This window comes from Anneissia japonica, unplaced genomic scaffold (genome assembly GCF_011630105.1).
Source record: "Anneissia japonica isolate Jap-2015-1 unplaced genomic scaffold, ASM1163010v1 scaffold1511_len2985839_cov193, whole genome shotgun sequence".
NCBI classification, from domain to species: Eukaryota; Metazoa; Echinodermata; class Crinoidea; order Comatulida; family Comatulidae; genus Anneissia; species Anneissia japonica.
This window is the reverse complement of record NW_022685291.1, coordinates 314,158-332,961: the sequence shown is the minus strand read 5'-3', so window position 1 is coordinate 332,961 and position 18,804 is coordinate 314,158. Positions and strand designations below refer to the sequence as shown.

The 18,804-nt window shown below is 33.1% G+C and overlaps 1 long non-coding RNA gene across 1 annotated transcript in view; it reads right to left on the bottom strand.

Moving 5' to 3' along the window:
• Nucleotides 1–18,804, bottom strand: part of LOC117109536 — a 40,940-nt gene that overhangs the window by 509 nt on the left and 21,627 nt on the right. The gene's annotated exons all lie outside the window — the stretch shown is intronic.

Here is an 18,804-nt window from a genome sequence, read left to right as displayed (position 1 = left end):
TTTCTGTCGTTGGGGATAATTTGTAGATCGCGCCTTACCGTCAATCATCTAGTTTTTTTCCTATTTGTTAAAAAAAAACAAATCTTTTACGTTTTCTTTTCTGAAGTACTCCCATCCCAATGGAATATATAATCATAGGGACTCCTCTCTATGGCATAATACTTAGGCCTTGGCACTTGTAATGATGCACATTTAAGCGGCACTTATTATCCCTGGTCGTTGGATGCCTTATTACCCCAATGATCATGGGATGTATTCATCACCAGCATTATTATTCCTGGCCATTGGATCATGGATGTATTGGATACATAATCATCATAGACCTTTGCACAAGGGCATGCTGAGTGCCCCATCCACACAGTATTACGTGATATTTGCACACGCAGAACACATTTTGACATTTAAATGGTCTAGATAAGAATGCGATGTGCTGCATCACAATAGGATTGAAATGGTTGTTTATTGTAATCAGGCTGAAAGAAAATGTCAGTATCTAGAGATCTGTTGGTTTAAAAGGGACAAAATGTATAGGAAGATGCTAATAATAATAATGTGGTTTAAAGTCAGGCTCCAGAGGGAAAAAAAACGATTGATATGTGGAAAAAAGGGTGGTTATGTCCCCTTTTCCCCACAGTATTTAAAATTCAAAAATCTGTATCTCATTAAATCTTTTTCGAGCTTTTTGTCAAATATGCTTTTTGTGTCTTAGAAAACATCACTTCTACAACATATCAAAGACATATTTCCTCTGGATACTAGCTTTAACAACATGAAAAATTTAAAAGGAACACTAAAATTTACAATTGAAAATACGGACAGCCTGAAACTGAATCGTTATCTCATAATTATTGAAAGCTTGCATGTAGCCATGCTACATACTGGATCATGGACAGTCAGTCACATGTATACGGTCACTATCTAAATTCTGCAGACTATACAGCTATAAATAAACTTGACCTTACATCTTATTCTATACCACAGTAACTGGTCATTCTAATCATTCCCTAACGGCAACTGAACCAACTGTGAATGTGTATATACACCTGCAAAAACCCAAATTTGACCTTTCAACTTCACCTTGGGAGAGTGCAACCCCAGGTCAAGTATTCATTACAAATTGGTGTATTATTTTTACATTCACAAATAAATTGTTCAGGGTGATATACAAAATATTTGCAGTTGTAACAACATTCACATGAAGGTGTGCAACATATCAATATATCAGATGACAAGGAATTTCCATGTACGATGAAGGGGTCTTCAAAGGAGGATTGCAGAATTGTCCTAATTAAAAATTAATAATATAAAATTCCTTAAAACTTATTTTCATTTTGCAAACCATTCCTATTAATGATGTACCCTTTTACTTGCTTATCTAAAGAGTAGTATCCAGTACTCGTTGAAAATTACCATTAGCATTTTGGTTGTGTGTATGGCTTTGTGGGGTGAACCATCATAAATATGCTTAGATAAAAGTCAATGTTACATATAAAGCACACTGCATACTTTTATAGTTTAATTGATGTAATTTATTGCCAAATATATCTAAGCGATCCAAACCGCAGACAGAGTACAGTAGTAGGATTTACTAGTCAAATTACAATTTTGTATAAAATTTTGAAGGGTCAGTGCATAATTTCAATCATTGGTTAAAGTTAGGTTGCATCCTGTGCTGTATTCTAAGAAAAATGCAAGTTGAATTGGCTCCAATAAGCCTTATCAATCATTTATTTGCACTCTCTTTGATTTAATTTCACACTTAGTGAGGGATCACGCACAAAGTTTACTACAAGTTATAAAAACTTTCACATTTAATATAGTAAAACTTTTACAAAATCATTTTATTTATTTATTTTTTTCAAAGAAACCAATACATCAAAATATTCAAATTTGGAAAACTTTTAAACATTTAATACAACAGAAAAGTGGTCCAACAATTTCTGGTGGGATCCAGGGGTGAAGAGTTGGTAGAGGTCCAGAGGGCGCCACCACTGTCTACAACCCCATTGTAGCTCTTAATAAGATTGAACACTCACTTGCAGGCTTATTAGCTACGAAAATTCAAATTCAAGGGGTAGGTCTTTTATTTATGTTAGTTAAGTTAATTAATAAGAAAAATATTTTCTTGCTTCAAGTTATGGGTTTTGTAGAACATATCTGTTAATATTAAATGAAATTACTTGTAACCATATATGAATTATTGATATTAATCTATAATTCATTATTATTTTATACAGATCAAAATCTTCATACTGACAAAATATTTGTAATATTTAATCTATGGATTTCGTAGAAAATATCTGTTAATATTAAATGAAATTACTTGAACCATTAATTCATTATTAATCTATAATTCATAATATTATTCCATACAGATCCATATATTCATACTAACATAATATTAGAATTTAATTTATAGATTTTATAGAAAATATCTATTAATATTAAATGAAAATACTTGTAACCACATCAATATAAAAAGAAAATCTATAACTTAAAAGTTTTCTATTACAGATTAAGATATTCGCAATGAAATAATATGCTAATCTTACAGATACATGTATCTATAAATATTATATTAAATTAAATTTAACTAGAGTAAAACTGTATTTTCATGCACAGGTCAAGGCAACTGATGTCAGGTGACAAAAGAGAGAATATTTAGTATATTATTGATAAAGTCTCTTTTCATAGACTTAAGATAGAATATCACTACAATGTATAATGAAAACAATTATAATTAAAAAACACAATAAATGGATGATTTAAAACAATAGGTTGGTCATTGTAAATGCACTTTTTTATATTTAATAATAATCAAACATTTTGATATATTAAATCACTTGCCATGTAAGATTAAACATGCTTCCCATTTAATAATAATTATAATATATCATTAGGGGTCATTCAACATTATCAACATTTTCACAAGTAGAGGGAAGGGAGTAGACAAATTTGTATACTCTTACATATGCATAAAATGTTGATTCAAAATGCAAAATAACATGTAAAAAAAATGGTAAAATTATAATGTAACCATGAATATAATATTCATTTTTAAACAACATTGCTTAGTTGACTTCAAAACAAAATGGAGAATGGTTATGCAAAATCAACATTTTTTTATACACTTTTAGAGGGGAGGGAGGGTGTACTGAAAAAGAGTACCATTTGTACACTTGTGAAAATGTTGATAATTGTGAATTACCCCTTACAAGAATTATGCAAGGGAGTTTACTACTGCCATGGGTTTAAGGAACAAGTCTTGGCATGAGGCTTAGTGAAGAGGAAGTTTACATTGTATTATAGCTAAGGGTTAGGTAGCCAAGTTTCATTTATGGGAATTTGCAATGTCTCATTGTGAGGCTTAGTACATGGTAAGTTTACTATATATAGGGGCCAAGTCTCATTACAATAACACATAAAACATTAAATGTTATTGAAGTGCCCACTGTAGGGAATTGTTTTTTTAAATAAATTAATATCACAATGATGTATTGTAGGGCCACCTTATGAACCTCTGCAGTTGCGGATTCAAGAGTAGGGAATTAGTCGGTTTATCCAGATAAGTATTCACGAAGTAGACAGGAAAATTTTAATCAAATTTAGGTCCGAGGATTCCATTTCCGGCCATCTAGAGGTGCAATAATCATAAATTTTCTTACCTCAGCCCCAACCATGGTGGGGCTTAGGTTTGTCTACACTAATCTCCTTCTGTGAATGTCCCTCCCTGGACCCCCTTTACTTGCAATTTCTGGATCCGCACTGCTCTAAGCTGAACTGCCTGTACCAAAGTTGCTGCTTTGGATGATGACACTAATGACTTATGTTATTGAAGTGCCCACTGTAGGGAATTGTTTTTTTAAATAAATTAATATCACAATGATGTATTGTAGGGCCACCTTATGAACCTCTGCAGTTGCGGATTCAAGAGTAGGGAATTAGTCGGTTTATCCAGATAAGTATTCACGAAGTAGACAGGAAAATTTTAATCAAATTTAGGTCCGAGGACTCCATTTCCGGCCATCTAGAGGTGCAATAATCATAAATTTTCTTACCTCAGCCCCAACCATGGTGGGGCTTAGGTTTGTCTACACTAATCTCCTTCTGTGAATGTCCCTCCCTGGACCCCCTTTACTTGGAATTTCTGGATCCGCACTGCTCTAAGCTGAACTGCCTGTACCAAAGTTGCTGCTTTGGATGATGACACTAATGACTTATCTGATTGAAATCTCAATTCAAGCCAAATATGGAATGTCTATGTATTTAAATTAAAGAATTTTGAGAAACTGTCGGTTCCAATGATCACCATGGTCATGTAGCATAGCGTTGCTTAGTGCTTCAGCTGCTAAAGTCAGCTGACGTTCCCGTCAAGTGTCTCAAACATCGCAAAGCTTTATTCACTTCCTCAGGGTAAAGTTTGGATGTTGTCGTTAGGGCCTACAGTAATAAACCAGGAAGTAGCCCCCCTTTATCAGTTTATAGTTCTTTTTTTTCCTTCTTTCTGAACCATACACTTTCTTTCGTCTTATCACATATATTGATACTGTTGCTACCATATTGGCAGATTCCCCTCTGGGATGTGGTTTTTGTATGGCCATGATAAATTATTTATGTGGATTTTTTTCCAGTAGATACTAGACGTAAGTGTACGCTAATCGCGTCCAGACATTTTTAGGCGCATTTGTCTGAACAGCCATCAGTGTAACAGTTGTGTTCACCTTTAGGCTTAATGGGTTTGAAGTATCCTATAGGACTGTTTTTTTTCTGTGACCACGGTCAGATTATTTTCTCTGCGAGAATCCACAAATAAGGAATAGTAAAAAATTCTTATGTTTTACTGTTTTGTCAGACCTTTCTCTTGCTCTGAGAAGAATTTTTTAGTAAAAGGTCTGTACATTATCAGTGAAAACTTTCGGTTTGATCTGTGTTTCAAAGTTAATACCATAACATTTGATATTTTTTAAATGGTATATTGAGTTTTTGAGGTTTAATTTTCCCGATTTTACGATAAACAGTACATTTTTAATGCTATTATCTACAGTGTACTGACAAATTTGTTTACCTCTTAAAATCGGTAATCCTGAAGGCATGTTTTTCTTACCACAATTTCAGCTATGAAAGGAGATTGTGGTCATGTACAGAGAAACCACATCAATCGAGTCTGTGGTCTCAGATTGAGCAAGGTAAAGGTTTGTCAGGCCTTTAGAGCCTCTTAAATTAAATAACCGATTTTGTGTGTTTATAATTATAAACAGTTAAGAGATAATTTACCCTTATAAAACAGAATAAATGAGGTGCTAATTATGACCTCTGATGCATCTGCTTTCCTTAATAAACATCATTACAATCAAGTTTGCAGTACATACTGTGTTGGATTATGAAAGGTACTAAAAAAAAAATAAATATATGAAGTGATTTCTCGAACATACTGTATCATGATTTTAAAACTATGTCACGCCATTGAGTGCATTCTTCAAGCATTGAGTGCAAGCTGGTTATGGACGATTCCATTACTTTATTTTCTTTTATGCTCGAGGGGGGAAAAAATTAAATTTCTGTGACACTGACCTTGTCCTTTGACCTTTTCTTCCCAAAATTTAATCATCTCTTTCATGGATGTTTATAAGCCATTCCACTAAATTCTATGATGATCCATTCCTTAGTTTTTTTGTAATCTAGCCAAACACACAAATAGCGGTAAACATAATTATCTCAGGGGCCGTTTTTAGGGCGGACAGGCCAGCCCCGGCATCCCCTTTTGAAAAGTAAAAGGGAAAAAAAAGAGAAAGAAGAAACTGATTGATTGCTCAAAACGCCTTATTTTTTGGCATCTAGAAAACAAAAATTGCACAGGGACATGACCCGAACCCCTTTTCTCGATCGGTCTCACTTTAGGCCCTCCTTTCGGGCATCTCTGGATCCGCACCTGCATTTTGTCCCGTGTAATGTATCAGATATTACTTAGGATTTCGTGACACAAATATATACATGAAATGATATCAAACAATAAATGTATTATAAAATAATGTACTTTACAAAACATACAATAATATTAAAAGCAAACATTAAAAGTGCTACTATGTAAAATGAAAACCATAGTGGTATTCCATGAGAAAAATGATGTCATTGTTCATCGGCTATTTGAAAGAAAAAAAACATTTCTGATCTATCTCAAAACAGAAAAGTGCCAAAGGCAGAACACCAGCGATGATGATTGGCTATGTGCAGAGTGAGAAGCTACTGATGGAAAACACTAAACCATGTGACTTTATCACATGGTGTACTTGGACTGGTCTGTTAATTATTGGCATAGTATCTCATACACTGGACTAGCACGTCAACACAAACAACAGAGTGATCACGGTACTGAAATAATAACTAAATCTTCTAAATCGCCACAAAAACCTGGTTTTCCTGTACATAATCCACTCATTAAACACATTTTTGTTGTCATGTTGCAACTGGCGAGAACACCAGATGTTCAAGCATAAACTGATGTAAATCATAATACAGTACTTTACTTGGAGCATTCCATTATTAAAGTGGTCTGCTTTTGTGTTGTTATAGTGAACGAGCGCATTCTGATCTATATGATGGACCAACTGATGGTCAATAGGAAGATGGAGAACTTATTTTCAACTGGAAGGAATAAAATATTGGAAAAAAAGATAAAACCATAATTTTACAATGATGCAAAAGGCAAGATTTTTTTTATACCTTGTTTCGTGAACTTATTTGTTTAAAGAGAGTCAGAGGAGGGCAGAAGAAAAATAAAGATATAATATAATTTTCTTATTTAGCAAATGGTTTTGCCAAAAACATCCAGATGGAGGAGAAAAAAACAATAAAATGTTATTGTTGAATGTAAACAGTGCAGTAATAGAATGGTTAAATCCTTAAAATTTTTGTAATTAGGAAGAAATATACCTATCTTATAATTCAACCTATAAACCATCAGTTGCATTTTGTCTCTCAGCGAGTTCAAGTCGAGTTTTTCTTTTCCTTTTTCATTTTGATTAATTTGACAACAATCATCCCCCTCCTTTTGTCAGGCCTGCATATATCTCTAGAGAGGCCACTATCTCGATTGTCGCCTCTGAGCACCCGTTCGTCTGTGGTAGGGCAAATGTGTTTCCCGTTCCTTTGTTCGAGCCACCTAGGTAGAGGTTCAGGAATGCGACAGAGTGGCAATAGATGGATGACCCTCTAAGATCTTGCACTTGTTTTGCCTGTTCTCTGTAGTTAAGTTGATAATTAATGTATACTTAAGTATTTTTTAAACAAAAATAAAAATAAAGAAATAAATAATAAAAAGAAATTTAAATAACATGAAATTACCTTTTATAAATATAATAAACGAAATGCAGAAAAGGCTGTTTCTCTTTGCAAGTGGAAATGGCACCGCGAGCAGCTCTCTGAAACAGATATGTGCACCTTACAAGATGCCATTATTATTATTTTTGGAGATTTTAAGGTGGCGACGGGCGAAATAAAAAAACTTTTTTAGTTCTTAAATTTCCATTTTTCGTTTCAGCTGGTGTGCTAATTGGTAAAAAATAAAATTTTATATTTATTCGAAATAATCAATATTTCGGTATAAAAAATTCTTGCCAAATTATGAGTAAATGATAATTTATTGTGATTTTCCCTCCCATGACATATTTTCTAGCTATTCTGCAAGACCGAATTTCCAACGATATTGAAAAGAATCCCTTGTAGGGGAAGTATCCTTGGGAAGAATCGCATCACGCAGGAATAATTTTCTGTACGTGATTCAGGTGTGCAACAAGGATGCGTGATAAGTATGTGGTGATTAACATTATTTGCCTCCATCATCTAGTAATCAAGTATTTTTCCCAGGAAACTACAATATGTACGTGAGGTATGCCACCTTAGGGTGATGACAATGACGCTGAGCAAAAATTATTCTCATTCAATCAAATAATATATTTTAACCTAAGGGGAACCTGAGACTACTGTAGTTGCAGAGGATGTCAAATGATCTATTAGCACTTACTGTACATGCAGAAAGAATTGTCTTCTGCTGATTAGAGATCAATGCATGTCACTCCCTTAGGGGGATATGATTAGAAAATTGGTTCCAATATGCTGGTTAAAATGCTAAAAATGACCTTTAAGTTTTCATTGAAATAGGGATTTAGTTCCATATTCTGAATTCTCGCACCCCTTCCCCAGGCCATTTTGCATACCCCTCTCAAGTGACAATAACCAGCATACGCCCCTGTGTTACCTTATAAACAAAGCTGTATGTTGTAAATACTAACCAAGTCCATACTACATAACAGTTTGCTTCAAAAATGTTACCAACATTTTTCCGTAAACTTTATCAGCAGTTTTCAACCTATAATAATAATATAATATGTCGTTCTTATATAGCGCTTCATGCCTTTACAAGGCCTCTAAGCGCTTCACATTACTACCCCGGTCATTGGATCAAACACATATGGAACACATTGAAACACCAAATTAAATTAGTAAATGAAATTATATTATCATTCCATAAATTGCAGCTAGTAATCAGCGCAGGTTGTGTTGGAACCTACCAGGTACCCACTTGTACTCCTGGGTGGAACCGGTGCGCCAACCGCTCCTACGCTCCTTGTAAACAAAAGACCACTTTTTTTTGGAAATGGTAGAACAGTATGTGTGTGTGTGTGTGTGTTCCACACAAAAAAATAAACGTGGATGAATTTTTTATGTTTGATTTTGCAATAGACCTGCGAAGAAATATAGTAGGCTCCGGAAACATAAGCCTAGCTAGCATTGATACTTGTGAAATAAAATATTTCATTGGAAATATTTTTAATTTGTTAAAAAAATTATTCTGACCAAGATTTTGACAATTAAACAAACATATCTCGGGCCTACTTGATCGACAGCAGAGTATAAGATGTGAAGTACAAAAACTAATCTCATTAGAGAGGGCGCAACATATTTATCGCTCATGATCGTATCAGCGACGTAAACAGTTCAGGTAAAACAGATTTATTAATGTTCATGGCATTGGTGGGCGAGATAAAAAAAATAAATAAGAGGATAAGAATGCGGCCGGTTCGCGAAACAATTACCCTGCCTACCTCCCGATGCTTAACTGTATAAAGTATACACAAAAGCGAGAGTATTCTAGCGGATGCGATCTACAGCTTCTGAATTTGCCTAGTAACGAAGAAGTCTTCGGGAAAATGGTAACCTCCTATGAGAAATAGTCTCTATTTTCTCATATTTTTTATCCTTTTAATAATATTTTTTTGCCAATATTTTTCCATGGTTTATAATAATTAGAATAATGCATATGCATTTTTTCTAAAAAAAAATCTTTTTTTAGTGAAATTTTGCCGGCAATGGGGCTTCAATCAATTTAATAATTTTAAAAATTCTATATATATGGCTATTCAATAGCAGAGGTGCTTGCTTGCGACAAGGGACAGCTAAAAACCAACAATCTATACTTGCAGTACAGGTAGAAACCCAATCTGTTTTTTTTTTTTATTTATTATTATCTGAGGGCTTATTTTCATTGAGGAATTACATTTTAAGTTTTTTTACTTGCTTAAATTTTAATGCACAAACAAGTTAATACACGATTGCTTAAATTTGCACTTTCAGATTTAAATTGACACTTTTTGAATCTACTGTATACGGGTAGCAGTATTTACTTTCAATTTAGCAATCTACTTGACTAAACTTCCTCTCCTTCTAGTGCTTCGATCTTGGCACGACATCATAGTAACTGATACGTAGATAACACAGGCCTTTAATACGTCACAAAAGGTTTGTACTCTACCCATAACAACCATGTACGATAATTGTTTAGAAATTCTTCAATAACAGTCTTACACCTCCTTGACTTTGCATTCGCAGCAATGATTTCCAACAATGCAATGTTATCGAGCGGGAATATGTATTTAGTGGAGTGCGAAAACTTACACCTTAGCTTGGTATGGGTGATTTTAAGTAATAATTGTTTATTGATTTCAATGAATTCCAAATGACTTTGGCTGAGCTTGAGATTGTCCTTGACACTTAGAAAACTGATTAAGGCTTCTGATTGGATGTTCTTTGGTTATTGGAAGATGGGAAAATGAGTTTGTAATTTACAAAAGTCGATTACTATCTGCCAATCACACCCATATAATATAAAAAGTAAACAAAGATTGAAATTGAAATATCTTGGCTTCGCACGTAAGCAGCTTAAAACCAATTGTATTTGACTTTCAATGATTGAACATAATTTGGGAATGCGTAAATAGTAGAAAAAAATAAATGGAATGGAAATGGAATGTTATAGAATCTAAGTCTGGAATTTATCAGATCATTTTACTGTGGAAAAGACTATGTAACACAATAAAAATAATAATAATGAAATATTAATTAGAGTGTTATGCCTAACGTTCCTAGCAGTGGTACCATAGCGAGTCCGAGCTAAAACATGTCCGGCCTCTGTACGTTTTATAACGTTAAACAGTGGTGGTCATCAGTATTTTAAACAAAAGGGTTTTTAGTAAATAGCAAAAAGGTATTGGTTTCGCTTTACTGCTACTACTAGCTGTTTTGCCTTTCTGTTTCCGTCTAGGTTCCATCCCTCTCGAACCCTAAATAAAGCAGACGAATACAATAAAGTAATGCAGCATAAATTCTAGTACATAGAGAAGTAGTACACTGAAGTATGGATGACAGATAATATTTAAAAAAACATTCCCCCTAGGTCTACAATTATGGTACTCAATTAGGCATACATAGAGAAATGTTCTCTTCCCACATTAAAACATATATACTTCAATCTTAGTAACTAATTCCTGTTCCTACAAACACAAAGTTACATTTAACAAAACCTCGAAGAAGTAGCTACTTTCCTTCCTACACTTGCACAATTACATAGAATACTATTGTATGCGACAAATTTTCAATGATGCTTCATTCACACTAGGCAGTGCTCTAAAAGTTCTTATGCAGATGCACAGTTGAGTTCATTACTGGTAGTTCTGGATGTGGTGGGTAAAGCCGACCTCCAAAGGACTCAAAAAGTGTAGGAGAACAACAGGAGGGGTACTGTCAGCCTTTAATATACTGTATTCACATTACCTGTACAATTACTATACTCAATCTCCATACAACGTAAAAAACACACTCCCCTTTCCATACTTAAAGACTTAATCTTTCTTTAACTACACAATCGCAGTACAACATCAAAACTTACTCCCCTACAACTGTCATTATTAATGCAATATAAAAAACATTCTCCCTTCCCATAATCATTTAACATAAAATATACTATGTAAAATAAATGAAACATGACAGTTTGTTTTTAGAATATAAACTTCCTACCCATTTAAACATAACTTAGTTTGATTCCCCATAAGCTTAAATGACAATAAATCTATACTATAGAAAAAAATCTATGGAAGTCCACATAACCAAGCCAGCTTACTGTATACCGTATATCACAATAAATATGTGTTCTCTGCTGTTTCATTTCAACCGTCAATTATATTGTCGTTATATTCACTAATTACAGGACTTCCTTCCATTTACACAAAAACTAAAGTATAATGATTTCGGTTTTTCTCAATGTTTAGGTAATGATGGAGAACGAATGAATGGTGAATGAGTCGTAGAACGCCGGGATAAGTGAATATCGGTCCATTAGTTCTGGAATCAATAGTGATTTTCAAAGAAAACTTCTTTGATATTGAAGCTATTATGTGATCTATTATGATTAAAGCAGGAGGATAATGAGTATGAATGACAGTGAATGATCGCACTTCGCACTAAAATGCCAAACAGCAATCCACGGTATCTTGCCTTCAGCAACATAACAGAGGACATTTATAATTAGCGAAATGATTGCAGACCATAACAGTCCTTATAATAACAAACTAATAAATATTCTATTATTTTAAGAGTTTGTCTTTATATAAAGGAAAGAAACGATAATAAAACATGTTTCCATATATACAACAATGTGAAGATGGCACAAGTGAAAAAAAATAATCAGTCATCAATATTTGTAGATACACAGTGTTCAACTTTTAATACACACACTTATACTGTAAATGCAAGCGATTTGTAAAGAATTATGGTAATCTATCATTACAAATAGTATTTTAGGACGAAAGTGATTAAAGTAATTTTTAATAATGAAAATATTCTACACAAACAACATGTTAGCAACAAGATTATATCTGTTTTGTTTTCAACAACATGCTAGGAGTTTAAAGCAGCCCCATAAAGCTGTTGGTGCTCTGTCTTCATGCAAAATTATTTTTTTTTTTTTACACTTTATCTTTGAATCATGGTGAAGATGATGTTGATGATTATAATTTTAATATGTTAGTCTTTCAAGCAAGGTAGACAGGTGACATAACATCTTACCTACTGTAGGCACAACATGGGCAAGAAAAGCATTTGACAGAAGAAACTGGAAAAATCATGAGGAGGGCTACATCTAACAGTGGGTGGACAAAACCTAATGTAAGTCAGTCAGTCTTTAAAACTTAAATAAGACTCCTAGGCCTTTTTGTCTTTTTTATTCAATGAAAAAAAACAGAGGCAGAAAACTCCACCAACAGTTTGGATAATGCTCTGGTCATTCCTCATACATCTTCCTAATACTATCGTACATTCCAATAATCAACGTGTGAGGCATGTTCGTTGCATACATTAGGGATTGAAAATTTAGATGGATTAAGTTTGAAGCTTTACTGACATTTTTTTCAAGCTCGGCATTTATTTGAAGCCTTCTTTAAGTCAAGATTATATAACTTCGACAAAAAACTGCTTATAACATAGTCTGTATCTTTCTCCCAAGACAAAATTGTCATCAATAAATACTATAAAGCACAGGTTCTCATTGATCAATGCTCCCGAATCTGATTGATGTTTAGGTCTACACAATTTCTGATGAGATCCAAACAAGGCCTAGGAATACTACATTTGAACACATTAAGCTAATTTGTTGCACACAAGCTATCATCTAACATTTTTGTCGATCTGTATTGACTTTTTTTTTTAAAATTACATTATCGTGCTAGATATATTATGTGATCAGCTCTCATAAATTGTTACATTTAAAACAGAGGTGGGTATAAAAATTGGTCTGAAAGCCAAAGAGAATTTTTGACTTAACTTAGAGGGCTTGCACCCAAACAGTGCTTTTCTACAGCTTTATTATTACCTTTTCACTATTCTTAGAAGCGGTTTGGTGCAGTGAGAATGGTTTGGTTCCCAACCATGAGGTTTCTACCAATCACTGTGCATCGCTTGCATCCTTGAGCAAGGCCCTTTATCTATGTTGCTCCTCTCCACCCAGGAGTATAAATGGGTACCTGTTGGGGTTGCCTGTTACTGCGCCTATATGGCAGTACTTAAACATGTGGACCCATTGACCAAGGAAAAACTTACAGCTCTTCGTACCTGTAAAGAAAGGTGCTATATACTGTAAATGACTAGATTAGATGCAATTATCTAAAGAACTGAAATACAATTAAAATATAGAGGGCAGTAGACAATGTTTTCAAATTTGAAAATAATATGATTGTAGTACAGTATATACTTATAGCTATTAACAGCGCTATACTGTAATAACTAGTTAAATGGTAAGTGTAATAATAATGCAAACTAACTATTTTACTGTTATAGATCAATTGTATACTTGCATAGAAGGTATACAAATACTACATTGTATGAATCACTTAAAAAATAGCAAGAGAAATAAGAGCAGCCAGAATAAGGCATAATTTAAGTTACTCAACTTAGCTGGCATGGTAGCCAGGCACTAAATATGGTTTGTTGCACTTGATATTACCAGGGTAGTTAGGAAATAAACTGATACAACTTTATATTATAATATAGTTTTAAATATATTAATTAATCCTGGTATACAGGCAAAGATAAATAAAACCTATTAATTCTACTTAAACATAGGCAATAAAACTATATATATAATGTTATATAATTTATTTAATAAATTTGAAAATATTTAAATATCGCTAATAGTAGTGCACAAAAAATAATGCTAAGCTACAATGAGAAACTCTAAAATACATTTTCATTTGATTTAAAGTTAATTTTTATTTTGGCGAGGAATCAAATTAAATTACATGTTTTCACCATTGCCCGAAAATGACATTTACGAATAGCATTCAGGATGCATTGAAGTTTTCCCAAAGAGGGTTACATGTGTGGGCAAGTAATGTCCAATGCATAGACAATAGCATCAGATATTTAAAAATTAAATCAAAAGAAGCATTCTTTATTAAACACATTAGAAAAATAATGGATTGTAGGCAGAATGGTAAATTCTTCTTGACAGCAGTTATAAAAATCTTGCTTGATCATGGTCAGTAGAAGCAAGAGGTCACTTTAACTACTTTTCCCATGGACCACATTTTCAGGTAAAAAAAACATTATGCATCATCATTGTCATTTGTAAATAAGTCATTTTAATCTTCAGTACTAACACATAGAGCATTATTAGAGCAAAAGCAAGAAATATTGATATTCAACTTTTCCTAAAGAGTAGGAATAGTATGTGGTACCATGTAACATTATCCATATTTATGCACCATCCTGATGATGACATAATTAATGTCAAAAATATAGAATCCCAACACGATGGTATGTACAGTATTTCAACACTTGGAGTTATGTATTATACTTGCTTATCTAAGATGTATATTATTTGTAAATACTTTACACTACTAGCATCCAACCGGGCTACGACTTTATTCAATATCGTTGTTTTTGGAAAGAGCGCCTCAGCCTATCATGGTCACTGAGGCGAATTGCGCCCCCAGAGATGCCAACACCGGAGAGCAAATTCCTCCTTCTTACTGCGCTGCGAAAAAGGTCATTTTATCAGAAAATAAATGAACTAGCGTTTTGAGCTTTCGACTATCACTGTAAACTTGTTCACAATAGCACGCTGTTAAAATTGTTCCATAGTGAATGTAACGTCGCGGTGAGGCTGGTGTACCTAGTCCCCCTACTCGAATCAAGTGTTATTCCTTGTCTGAAAAAATAAACCTATTCACCCTTTCTTCAATATATTATCATTATCATTAAGGCAATTATTATCATTATTATTATTATTATTATTATGTATTATTCTTGTTACCTGACACACACACACATTGAAATACTGTATTATTATTATTAAATACTAGATCATTGCTTGATCATGGGTAGATATTCACGTGTCAAAGTCATTCCCATAACTGAAATTTTTTTTTAAACCAAATCGTTGCCTGATCATGGTCAGTTGGTAACATCAGTTGTAAAGAGCCATTTTAACCTACTAGCCCCTAGCACTGTCCATTCTGTTTTTATAAGAAGCACCCAACAAAGGGCTTACTGACCATGTAATCTCATTTGTTAATAATACCAAATGTCCAAAGTGGACATGCCGGGAGCGACACATCAGGATATCCATATTCAGTATTAAAAAACAGGAAATGGACTGTCCTTGTGGAAAATAACCTAAATCATTTCTATTATATCAGGATGAACTTGGATTTTACGAATGAGGAAATTATTATAACCTGGTCAATTCCCATCAGTAACATAGAGAGAGATAAATAAAATAGTGGTGACAATGATATGCTAACTTATGATTTATGTGTCTATAACACTTAGTGTACTGTAACAAACACAATTTATACTGTGTTAGTGTTACATGTTACATATCATAGGCCTACAATATCTCTTCTCTATTTTCTATTCAGTGCATCATATGTAACATTATATTTGTTTTAAAAAACCTCCTTGCTTGGTTTCTGCGAATTTTGTTTTTGCTTTAAGTCTAAACTAAATGACATATTGTCACTCCCTTAGGCTTTCTCATTCAACTACCCTTTAATCTAAGTCTTTTAATCTTACTTTTTGTTTGTTGCATTTTGTGATTGTATAGAGTAATAGAACATGAACAAAAAAAAAATTGGATTGACAGGGATACTCTTTGGGCCAGGTAATGTATGCACTGTCATGCATCACCCACCCCTCCCCCGCAGTATATCATGTACACAATATACAGCCACACACACACATACAAACAGCAGCGCTGTTCCTAAACACAGCGGCATATGGACTTGTGATAATATATGGGCCAGCTGTTGGAAGCTACTAAGCTTTTCAATTATTAATGGCATAATTTAGCAGATTTAAAGGTTTAAATGAAACTCACAAACCTGATCTATAATTAAACAATATTTCAAAATTCTAATACTGTAATATTTATTCGTTAGTGCACATGGAATGGAAATACGAGGTAACTGTAAAAAATTAATATTGCTAAATATGAATATAAAGTCTATTTATAAATTTAATTTTACAATTTGAATTATATTAGACTATAAAAATTAATACTAACATAAAATAATATATTAAAAGATTGTTGATCTTGAATAATTATATTTCTACATACATATACTTCTATTACTGAATATTCATAATGTTAAATAAACATTAGTATGAGTATTCAACATTATGAATATTCATACTAATGTTTATTCATACTACAATTGTTAATCATATTGCTGTTTATACTAAAATCTTATTTATAGTGCTGAATATTTATATTCTACTGCTGAATATTCACTGTTGAATAATTCAGTTATATATTCAAGCTACTAAATATTCATATTACTATATATTTATACTGCTGGACATTTATGTTGCTGTTTGAAGGACCCGTTGTCTAAATTACAACAACTGTGGAATGAAAAAAAAAATCAGCCAGAGAGATATAATGATGGCTATTTTTGGGAGAGGGAGATTGCAAAGATTTTTCAGTAATCTGACAAATACAGGATGTCCAGGTACAATGTAGCTAAAAGCGTGTTAAAGTGCTGATTAAAAAAACTCATTATTCTGGACTTGGACGATGTGTACACTAGGTCTACTTTAAAGTCCAATGATATAGGTCCGTAAGACTTTTTTCGTTCCACTTCCGTACACCCACAATTGGGTCAAATTTCCAAACCAACTACAGAATTTCCCCAGGTTCTGTAGAATTTGAGAACTCTGCCATATATCATATTTGGAGGTTATTCCAATTCTTACCTCTCACAAAAAAAAATACATTGTATAATAATTATATAGTAATGGCATCTGTAAAATGTATCTTATGTAGAAGTTTTCTATTTTGTTTGATGTGACATTAATTTGTTCATGGGAGGATGTAGATAGAGGTGCTTGACACCTGTTCATTCCTTCCTTTTCACTGCGGCTTCTTCTTTCTTGTTATTCTGTTACTTTTGCTCTTTCATGTGTGCAGTGATGAACTTAATAAATAAAATAAAATAAATAATACTAAAAATAATATACTGTACTTGATTGTGTGTTAGAATATAGAAAATTGCTTAAATATCAAATTACTTGTTCATAAAAAGCATCAATAAAATAGCCTATCAATTTCCAATGAAATAAGATTGAACAGTTATTGTTGATTTACAGACTAGGCAAAAATATAGGTTTATTATCCAGGCATCTGTTAAAAGGTGAGAACATTTTTTTTTTTTCTCGTTCTAAGTTTCAATTGAAAGCGGAAACTCACCTCTGGGAGCTAGCACATCCTGTGAATGATGATAGCGTTTTTTTACGCTTTTTCTTTGATGCCATAAAAAGTGTGATTTTTATATTTTAGTTTCGTTATTGGGATTTTGTACCGTCATGCCAAAATAAATAAAATAAAAAAGAAATTTACTATGTGCGTGTGTCAGCTAATATTGAATTTTGTTCAGTTTTGTCAACCTTGTAATTCCTTGCCCCGAAAACCTAGGCTAGGAAAAACTGTGTTGGTGTCTAGCGGGTGATAGTTTTGCACCATAGCTTAAGACTTATGTAAAGCATCTACTAGAGGTACTATATAAATACAGTTTTATTATTATTATACTGCAGCTTACTTAGCACACCATATCTTTAAATACAAGTTATTAAAGTATATCAGGGTATTACCACATGAGCATTTTTATCCATGTGAAGAAGGAGATTTGCTTTTATCTACAGAATACAAATCATATCACTTTGTTACGAAAGGACTAATGATCCCAGGATAAAATCTGAAGCACAGAATAACTACTGTAATCCACAACGCTTTTTCTACAGTATGGAAATCAAAATAGAGTTGTCAATGTGTTATTTGTCCAAACGCAATGGTAGTTTGTCAGTCTGTGTTGTTATTTGGATTAGAAATGAGGTTAACGACGCACATGGGACATAAAATGTGAAATGGATGGCTAAAAACAACCGGTGTATGTATTAGATATCCATCGCCATTTATGGTGTGAATGAGTATTTGCTTTTAACATTTAGTATTACCCTGCTAAGTTCATTATCAATAGAACAATTGTATGTAGTTTATTGTCATAAGGCCAAATGAGTTAAAAAACATGTTTCTCAATAAAAAACAAAACAATTTTTGAGGTTCCTTTACAAAGACAGCTACAATGCACCGAAATATAGTAAATATAAACATATCAGGCCCAATAGCCAGGGGGGTTTGAAGGGTTCGAATGAACCCCCCTTTTTAAGAAGTGCTTTTGAAAGCGTATATAAAAATTTCTAGCGTGATATTTCTGGGAATTTAAGGATCGAGGTCTAGAAAATGAGTACTTTGTAACAACTGTCGTTGGTGAAAAGCCCTAGAATAAATAAAAAGTGCAGCTGGTTTTTAAGGAAATTCTAAATTTACCATAAAAAAAATCAAGTATTGATTATAAGAATGAGTCTAAATAAAGTATAATGTTGTTGTTGGTTTTCTTTTTTTCTTTTTTTTTTTTTTTT